A 10,713-nucleotide genomic window follows, 5' to 3' on the forward strand; every position below is an offset into this window, starting at 1 on the left:
CAGACAAACCTGCTGTTTATTGGACAGGCTGAACTGACAGAGCTGCTTGTTACCTGCAGTCTCTGTTTTTGTAATTGCATAGAATCAAAGCCTTACTGAATCCACACCATAGGAAAGTCAGAAAGTAACTGCTTAAGTAACAATGTACTCTCAACAAGGCATATTTTGCAATCTTTGGGTGTCAAGTTCCTGAAATACCCAGTTATTCCAAAGCCCTGCATGGAAATGGTTAATGAAGCAGTCTTTCTCCACCTGAGCTCACATTTTAGCTCTCCTGATCTAGCAAATCCCAAGAGAAAATTCTGCTGAAAAAAATTGTGATGAAGATGAAAGAGCCAGCCCTTGCAGTTGTTTAAAGCTTAAAGTTGTTTAAAGTGTGAGCTTTAAAGCTAGACAAATTCAAATTATAAATAGGATATATTTCCGTCTCACATTTTAAAGAACTGTGAAACACCAGATGGCTTTTCTGTTGCTGTGACCTGCCATATAAAATATATTTTTACAGTTTCTGATTTCACTACAAATAAGGCACAAGTATGATATGCTGTTAATGTAAAAATAATTTTACTTGTGAACTTGCCGTGGCTGGAGGCAGTTTATCAGCAGGCTGGGAGATGCCCTGCCTTTCCACCACTTGATGGCATTCAAGGGCCATAAGTACTCACATCAGGAACTCCAGCAAAAGAAAATGCCTCAGAAAATAAAACACAAAGCGTTTAAAGCCTTTGGATTCTTGGTAATGCTTCTGTAATATATTTGTGTTTTCAAAGTTCCAAGGAAATAAATCCAGAAAAATGAAAAAACAGTTTCTGAGGAGATAGGATCTTTCCTCTGAGACGCAACTGAATATGCATGTAGGACACGGGATAGGAGGTCTGAAAGCAGTATTTCAATTAGGAGAATCCAACAGTCATATCTAGGCAACTCAGTCTACATCAACATTAGTAAGGGTTGGCCAGAGAGAATTGGATGGGACTTTTGTTAATTAGGAGAATCCAATGGTCATATCTAGGCGACTCAGTCTACATCAACATTAATAAGGGTTGGCTGGAGAGAATTGGATGGGACTTTTGTTTTTCCTTCCAGGTATGGACCCAACAGGGAGAGAAAAAGTGAGATGTATTAATTTGACCTTGGGCCTACATAGACACGACGCCCTGGTTATGCAACAACTGCACACACAAAAAGCTCTTGAAAGCACTTCTGCCTTTGTTTTCCTTCTTTAAAGCTCAGACTCATCCTACTGCCGGGCAGCATCCTTAAAAGCCACCCATCTGACAGCTGAGCCGGCTGTGAGGAGGAGGTCGGGCTGGAGACCTCTTGGGGTCCCTCCCCGCCTGGACCGCCCTGCGCTTCCATGGCCTCATTAAGACTAAAGACAGATTGGCTTTTTTTTTATAGGTAAGAACTGCACCCCGCAGTGGTAACAGTATTTGTGGGGGTGTAGCTGTAAGGGTCTGGGAGTGCGAGTAGGATCAAGTTTGCAGAGAGGCGACTGCTTTTACACACCAGCTGAAATACCCGGGGAAGAGGGGTGAGCTCCGGAACAGACGAGTATCTCCTCAGGTCTGAAAGAGCACAGCAAGCTTCAGGCTAGTCACAGGCAGGTGATATTTGCTGTGTTTCACCAATTAAAAGACTTTAAGGAAAAGGATAGTTTGCAGCTCTGTGGTACAAAGAAAGTTTCAGAAGAGGAGAGACAACAGAGGCACAGCCTCTGTGGTGTAAAGATGGGGTACAAGCAGGGAAAGACTCATCAGGAAAAGCTGTGGTATTCCGGGAAACCAGTGTTCCTGTCAAGCCTGTAATTTTTGCCACAAACCCTAGCTATGAATTTTAGTTCCCTCTTTAATTTTTGTAACTCTGCCCTGGGAAACCACTGTTCCCGCCGCTTGCGGAGAGTGTGACTGGTGGTGGTCTGGTCTCAGGCGCAAAGGTGATTGGTGAGCTGCGTTCCTCAGGTTGTACTACCTGGGGTAGTTCTCGCAGCACTTCTGGTGATGCGCTCCGGACTCTCTGCCTTGCTGCAGTTTAGTTCCATTTGGGATACGACGGCTACAGGATACCTGTGCTTCTGGTGAGGATTTTGCCATGGCTCTGGGGATAGATGCCTGAGGGCAAAAGGGGGGGGATCTGAGAATACCTACGTTGAAACATGATCTTCTCCAGTTATTATAGAGGGCACTTCACAACAAAGGGAAGTGTACGGCTGATGGGGCTTCATCTTCCTCTGGCAGTAAATGTGTATGTAGTGTTCAAGTAGCTCATAAAATATATATACACTCTCATGTCCCTGGAGATGTGTCCTTTGTTCAGAGAAGATCCCCAGCAGCGCATGGGGTGCTCTCCTCACAACAGGCTGGTGGTAGCTTAAAACCCAGCAACACACAGCTTTTAGGGGTGTTTGGTTGCTGGTTTTCTGGAGAGGCTTATGTTGGTCTCTTGGTCTTTGATATACGATAACGTGTAATTATCTCTCTGCTTAGGTTATGAGGCCTAGAAAGAAGGTCATGGAGTTACAACAGTCCTGCACGTACAACCTTGTTCTCCGAGCCTGTGCACTATTCCTCACATCAGGGCTTGAGGGCAGGGAGAAGCTCTCAGAGAGCAATCTGCTGGTCTTTTACATCACCTGCTCAGAGGACTCATCAGATGACAAAGACCTTGTCCAAACCCTCTTCCCTGTAAGGCCCATTTTATGTTACCTGAAGGGGTCAAAGTGGGTGTAGTGTTTTTCAGTCTTAAACTACTATCTACCATGCATAAGATTTTCTGTCCAGCCCACTGAAATGATATTTCAAAAACAACAAAAGCAGAAAAAGACACTTTTTTTTTTCCTGGAAGAAAACAGTAACAATTTTACTTGACACTTAATACTACAGTGTAATATAAAACAGAAGAAACAGGAAACATCAAGGGCAGAGTTTTAACTGTAAGTATCAAAATAGTGACTGTAAATTGGTTTTCAGAAACTACAAAGCACAGTTCAAATATATGATCATTTCTCAACAGAGATTATGTATACAACAAAGGCATTATGTTCTAACACATTCCTTATTTAAGATTCCCAGCATTATCTTAGCCACTCTCTAATCAAACAGCTCAAAAGGAAAAAACCCTTTGTCGTTACCTGTACTACACTCACAGCCACATGGACACCCAGAATCACATCAGCTAATGACATATGTTGTTCCACGGTCATCAGCTTATGCCTGTAGAGCCCTAGCATCCAGTTCAACAGCCAGGAACTCAAGTCCCTCCTGAGCTGATTCACAAAGCAACCATCGGACTGATCCAGAGCATAACCACCGGACTGATTCGCATCACCACCCTTTCTCTTCCCAAGCACTTCACAGAAATCTATTGCACCCATGGCACCAACAGAAAGCCAATGGGCTGATGCTGCCTGGGGATGGGGAAACTGCAGAGCGCAGAAAGGCTAGTTGTTATAGTAAATAGCTTTACACTGTCTCTACGGGCTGCTTTATTATTGCGAGCACTCTGCTGTTTTTCAGTTTCCCCCTGCCTGACAACACATCCAGAACAAGGTTATGTTTTCTCTTCTGCTTGGGATAGAAAATATAAGAATGCCTGATGCCCAAGGAAAGGTAAAACAAATTAAAATAAAAAAAAAACCTCTCACAAACAAGTATTTGATCTGACCAAAACACAATGAAGAAAAACATTGTTCCTAATGCCTACAGGGCCAACTTACTTCTTGAAGCACTGGATTTTTTTATGCTTGCCATTATCTTTGCATTCATAGCTGCAAATGTTACTAATGGCCATGCAGCTACCCATCTCTTTTAAACGTTAAACCCCGGGCCCCAAGGAAACTGTGTGCCCTTATGTCTTTTCAAGAATACATGGCTCAATGTTTTGCACTTTAATTTATTTGGTGACTTTTCAGAATTGCTTTGTTGTTGTATCCTCCTCTGGGAGTATATTTGCATGAAAGGAACATTATGAACTGCTTAGTATAAAGACATAAAACAAATGAAATGACAAACACATGCAAAAACATAGCTATTCCAAATGAAGCTAACTCAAAAACTTGCAGGGGGCGGGGGGAAATTCTCCCTTCATGCCCTTATCTGGCCTTAGCTTACTTGGCAAATTAATGAGTGTACACTCATGTTAAGGAGTGAGAACAAGGAAGAACATCCTCTATCTCTGTCTGCTAAGGATGAGAGCTGATGGGCCTCTGCACTCACTCAAGTATCACTATGGAGAAGATGGGCAGAGAATGATGAGGGGAAAGAAAATGGAAAGGAAAAATAGAGAGAGAAAAAAACCATGTTGGCTCTTCCTCTTTTAACACTGGTTAGCTTAGCTGTGACCATGTGGTAGAAGTTATTGTGTTGATACAGGCTAGCAGTGACTTACTATAATCATTTCTGGAAGGAGGAGCAACAGGGACAGGAGCTGTGGTCGGAGTGGTGGTTTTATTTCTGGACTGATTCTTCTCCAGGCTTTCCCCACGCGGAGGTGTAGGAAGTGGCGATGCAGCCAGGAAGCTCAAGCGTTGCTGTCTCTGAGCCTAACTATAGCTAGGCTTGCTCCAAAAGAAAATATCCTTATGAAATTTTCAAGAAAGGAAAACTGACTCAGCTCTAAGGAGACCTGACTCCAAACCCAGCGGCAGGGTAAAGGAAGTCTTAGCAGCTACCAGGCAGTTGTTCAATCTCTATCAAGCAACAGCTTGAGACAGCTTGAGCTGGATACTAAGATTTGGGGTGGTTTACAATTATAACTGCAGTAAATGGAGACATGCCAAAATAATGCTGAAAGAGTGTTTTTAAAGAAACTTAAGTTGGCACAGGGTTGGAGGAAAGGTTTCTCTTACAAAGTAAAAGCTGGCTAAAGGATAGGGAACAAACGATAAGGCTTAATGGGGCTTTTTACTTTCAAGAAAAAATTATGGAATCAGTTTTATTCAACGTTTTCATCAGAGACCTAGCGAAGGGAATCCACAGTGAACTTTCCAAATTCACAGATTGTACTAAACTCTTTTTCAGGCAGCCAACTCTTATGCTGATGGTGAAGAACCAGGAAGACCACAAAAACCAAAATGGGCAAACAGGTGTCAGAAAAGCTTCGGAGTACATAAATGTAAGCTAATGCATCTAGGGAAAAATAAGCCAAACTACACCTACATGATGCTGAATATAGAACTGACAGCAGCATGTCAGAAAAAAAGATCTTAAGAGTCATGATTGACAAGTCTCTGGTCATCAACAAAAGCCAAAACAGTATCATGAAAAAGGGTACCGAGAACAAGACAGAGGGCATCATTTTGATGCTACATATAACTTTGATGTAACCACACTTGAGTACAGTTCATGGTCTGCTCTCTGCATCTCAGGAAGGATGCAGTAGAGTTAAAGCAGGTACGGAGAAAACCAACCAAAATGATCAAGCAGCTGCCTGACAAGGGAAGACCTAAAAATGCTGGGCTCTGCAATGGAGAGGAAAATGCTGAGAAGAGGAACAGTTGAGTATTACAAATTAACGAAGGCAGTATCTAGGAAATTATTTTAAAACAGATTAAAGTATTTTTTATACTTCTGTAACTTATTGTGACAAGAGGTTATGGAGGCAGATAGTATCATCAGGTTCAAACCAGACTAGATAAATTCATAGAAAAGACGTGCATGGGTAGATACAAAAAGAACAAGGCAGAGAAGTACCCTCTAACACACCCCAGTAAACAAATGTGGATACTGGGAGTGGCACAAGGGGAACTGACTGCAAGAAGTGGCCAGACTCATGTGCTCCCATAAACAGCATCTGATCTTGCCAGAGTCAGAAACAGAGTACTTAGGCTAGAAGGATGATTGCTTTGACCAGAAAGGCATTTCTTATGCTTTTAGACCATCCAAATCATGGAGAGAGACAGATGATTTTAAAAACAAATTATCAAATAAATAAAAAACAAATTCCCAAGAAATTACACAGAGCTGAAATCCTCTCCGAAAGCAAATTTGCTGGCTTTCTTGTTTCCCTCTACCAAAAGAATACTGGTTTCTCTCATACCTCAACACCCAGAATGGTTTGGCAGGACAGTAACTGTTAGATTTACTGCTTACATGTGTGCTTATAATGAGATGGCATCTTATTCCAACCTGACCATGGGCCAAGTGCTGGGTTAATATATGCCAGAGATGTGGGAAACTGCGGAGCAACAGGGAAACCCCTTAAATGGGGAAATCCTCCAGAGACTAATGAAGTGATTAACTGTTAGTTTTATTCCATCATCAAATGTGTTTACATGTTTCCTGACATCATCTTCAAATCTCTCTTTTTTCATGGCAATCTGCTTTGACACAGCCAAATGCCCTTCCCTCCACTGCAAGAGGCTCCTGCTATATATGAATATATTTAGGTGGTTTCCAAGTTAGTAAGGAGCTTTTGCCCAGCTGTAAAGGGGAGACACATAGCCTGTGCTTATCCGACACAAGCCCTGGGATAACCTTCTTTCTCCCTCACCACTCTTTAAAATTATTGTTTAGGCAGGGTGATAGAGAGAGAAAAGGAAGGCTGCTGCTCACTTGGAGCTTCTCAGGCTTGCTAGGAGTGAGAAGCCTGATCTGAAATTTCAGTTCATTAAAATCTCTACAGCTCGAGAGCTTTATCTTTCTGCCGAGGAGACACCCTTCCCGCACTCACCAGCTGTGGACTGGAAATCACAATACCTATGAATCATCGGAAGAATTTTTAGCCTGGCACCTCAAAACAGTGAGGCACTCATGCTGTCTGTCTGTCCACACAGCTGTCTGACAGCCGTTCTTCAGCAACTGTTTAACCCTTTGGTCGGTCTTGAGGATTTTTGGGTGATGGGTAATGAACTCAGCCCTTGGAAGGTCTTACCAGTTTTGTGAAAATCAATACCTGCTAATGGCAAAATATAAAAATTGGTGTCTGATTGAAAAGAAGTCAGGAGCAGCCCTAAGAAAACATGCCGGACAGACAAGCAGGGGCACAGCCCTGGATCTGGCTGATGGCTCTGCAGCAGCTCAGGAGGGCACCCGATGGGGCTGCCCAGGGACGAGGGAGAGGCAAAACAGATCTTGGGTGAGGCAGGGCACAGATCATCAGGAAATCAAGCTTCACTAGTCCCTCTGCTCACAGAATGAATTTGTTATTAGGACTATGGTGATGTAGGTTTATATAGGTCACTGTGACAGTAAAAACATAACATTTTTATCTTCAGCCTGCTTGATCTTCAGCACTTTTAATCCACAGTATCAGCCTGACTGATTTATTACTACACACTGACAAGGACTTCATTTTATCTCCATGCACAAATAGCCTGTTCCTAAAATACAGAAGGTGCATGTTGGCTATCTGTGTAAACAAGAGATTAGTCTCTCTTCTGATTTTGTGACATTGTCTCTCCATGTCCTCTCGAATATATATGACTGATCTAGCCTCTATCTATCATCTCAGCCATTTTCTAATGTAAGGAAACTATATTGTACTTTTTTTGCTGTTTTCCATTCCTACTGGAAATCTGGTATTTAATCCCTACAGATATAAATCTAGATTGTTTTCCAGCATATATTCCCATTTATGCCCCATTTGTTCTCTATTATGGTAAGCTGTATTAGCTTCCTAATGACATGTAGCATTGTTTTTCCTAGTCCTGACTGTATATGACCTCACTGACCCACCACCACTACTCTTCTGACTATGGCCTGGGTTTTACACTCACTTTCAAACATAAACAATTAAATTCTGACCTGATTCTAACAGCTGTAATGTCAAAAAATATATTTGGATAATACATGTTAAGGATGTAAATGTTGGCTGCTGAACCCCGTGGACTCCAGGACCCAGGGATCCCTCCTTGCTGACTGCCGCAGCCCAGTCGGGGGAATGCAGGGACTCAGGAGGTCTCTCCATCCCAGCCTGATGGACACGGCTCCTGTCCCTGTGTGCAGGTTTGGCCAGCAGCAAAGCTGAGCATCTGGCTCAGGCACACACACACACGTACACACAGAGGGCACCAAGGCAGCCGGACACACAGACTACCTGACAGACCACTGCCTTTAGCCACACTCACATAAAAACCAACAACCTTCACTTAAATATAAGTAAACCCAGTCCTGTTCCTCTTCTCTGGCTGATCAGGATCAAAGTCCTCTATGAAAACAGATGTGCCCTCACTTTCTAGATTCACAAGCACAGTCACATTCACAGATCCTCGAGTATCAGCCCAGCCTGTAAAGCCCGCTAATACCCGTGCTCAGGCTCCCTTACCAGGTAAGCAGGTCTCCTCCTACTCTCCAGCCAGTCCAACTTGAAGTTTGCTAGCAAGCAGATGCGTGTGCTACACACTTGTCTCACAAGTGTCCCCACAATCGTGGATTCCTTGAATATTAGCACAGCTGCTCAGTCCACCCGTGCCCAGACCCTGGGTCCCCTAACCCAGCACAGACTCAGACCTCAAGTCCTTCCAGGTGCTTCCTCCTGCTCACCAATTAATCCATCTCAAAATCTGCAGTACAATTACACGTACACACGCACAGAGGATTAAATTAACTTGGGGGGGAATAAACACACTTCGTTATTTACGGGTGCTGCTATTTAGGCCTCTCCCACACAAACACACACGCTGGTCCCTCCAGTTGCTGACACCTAGACCTACAAGCCTTATGGCCCACGGTCCCTCCAGTTGGGACCACCCGTGACTCTCTTGACTATTGGTCTCTCTAGTTGCTGGCACCAAGACCTGTGGGTCCCTTCTCCAGTTGCTAGCAGTTGCAGCACTCACACATGGGATGCAAAGTGAGATTACAGAGGGCGAAAAAAAGTTAAGGATTTAATAAGAAGATAGGGCAGACTGGAGTGATCAAGCAGAGGCTGGGTCAGAGAAGCGTCCGGACTGGCAGCTTGCACACACCACCGGCCCCTTACTGCCCCTCTCCATTTTCCCACGCTTCCTCCTCCCCAGCCCACCCTGATCCCCACCCCCCCCCTTCCCCACCTCTGGCCCTTCCTCTAAACACCCCATAACAAGTTCCGCACAGTCCCACAAGCCCCTTCCGAGATCTCCCATAAGGAGTTTTGCACAGTCCCCCCGTGCCTCCCCCAAACACCCCCGCACCGAGGGCAGCCCCCCCTCGGTTAGCGAGCTGAGCCCTGCCCGAGGACCATCGCTAATGGCCCATCCATCAGTGGCCCAAGAGGTCTGGTCTTTCTTATTGTCTCCCCTACCACCTGCTGTTAGGTTTGTGTATCCGCGTGTTTATTTTATCACTTTCCTTGTTATGTGTTATTTCTTCTAAACTGAGGAGTTGGAGCCAGATGACTTAATGAGGCTGATGCTCCCGCATTCCACATATCCTCGCAATACACACTTGGCCAGCTCTCGGTGCCTTAGGGAGGAGAGGGATCCACGAGTTGAGAAGTTCATGGCTTTGTACAAGCAAGAGGGGAAAGCCGCTGAAAAATAGACTAGGCATCCTAGAATGACAGAGGGCTACAACATCTCACATTGTCTTTAAAGCACGGGTTTCACTCTCATTGGTTACTGGTTTTCAATATTTCTGTGGTTTTACAATGCAAAATATGGAAGTTGATTCAGAAGAAGCAAACAGAAGTTTATCGTATCACCAACCTGCTGTTGCGGGCAGCACAGGCATAGCTAGACAAGTAAGTACTTGATACTGCCAGAGGAGCTCACTTGAGTAAGAAAGAGGTCGTCCAAGAAGTTTGGCAAGGTGAAAAGGCACATCTCCCCTGCAGGTGAACTTCAGAGAATGTGTTTCCCTGCTCTCCCTTTCAGTCCTGTCAAAGTTATGAGAAAATGCAATACCATTCCCAAAGGTAATCATCTTGCAGCTCCAAATCACTCCTCTCTTGTTGCCCAGAAATCCCAGGCAGGACCTGGCTCTCCTGCAAAAGTACCCGCATCAATCAAGCTTAATAAAACTGTACAACAACTTGGAATTGTGAGTCAGCTATAGCAGCTGCTGACATGTATTCCTGTAATATCTTGAGTGATGATCCAGAATAAGAAATTAGACTTCTCACTGTGAAAACCTGTGCTAGTGATGTTATTAAACTAAAGCCCACCTTACTCGACTACCTCCCCTTTGACAAAAAGTAATGTCAAAGCAAATGAGACACAGATAAAACATTAAGGAAAAACTTTCCAGAAGGTTTAAGTTTTTCAGCACAGTAAGAATAGTGAAGCAACAAGATCAGTCTCCTTGGCAGATTCTGGAATAACCACTGGAGGTTTTTTCAAGAGCAAGTGAGGCAAAACATCTCCCAGGAATGGCACGGTGCAGCTGCTTCTGCACTAGGACATAGGACTGGACCAGACCAGTGGTTCCCAGCGGGGAGAGACTGAATCAGGGGGTTAAGGCATGGCGATCAGGCTAATAAGGTTTGCTGGACGTATGCTGAATAATGCTTCTCTAAGAACCTTATCTCCCCTATCTATGAGAAGTCTTTTCTTCTCCACAAAGCGCCATGATTGTATTCTTAGAAAATAGCACTGAATGTGCACTCCAGTAGACAGAAGGGTGGATGAATAGCGGATTTAAACCATCATTAGAACCTGCCGGCCTTGGGCTGCTCAAGAGCCCCATCACAGCTTAGCCCTGGAGACTGGTCTAAACTACTTCAGTCATTTGGCACTGGTGCAGACATCCAGCCACCCTCACAGCCTCACCCCAGCCAGCTTTCCCTGTCCCCATTAGA

The 10,713-nt window shown here is 44.3% G+C and overlaps 1 protein-coding gene across 1 annotated transcript in view; it reads left to right on the top strand.

Moving 5' to 3' along the window:
- The window catches only part of SMIM8 (small integral membrane protein 8), a 388,642-nt gene that overhangs the window by 269,238 nt on the left and 108,691 nt on the right, over window positions 1–10,713 (top strand). The window lies entirely within an intron of this gene.

This window comes from Haliaeetus albicilla, chromosome 17, assembly GCF_947461875.1.
Source record: "Haliaeetus albicilla chromosome 17, bHalAlb1.1, whole genome shotgun sequence".
Classification (NCBI taxonomy): Eukaryota; Metazoa; Chordata; class Aves; order Accipitriformes; family Accipitridae; genus Haliaeetus; species Haliaeetus albicilla.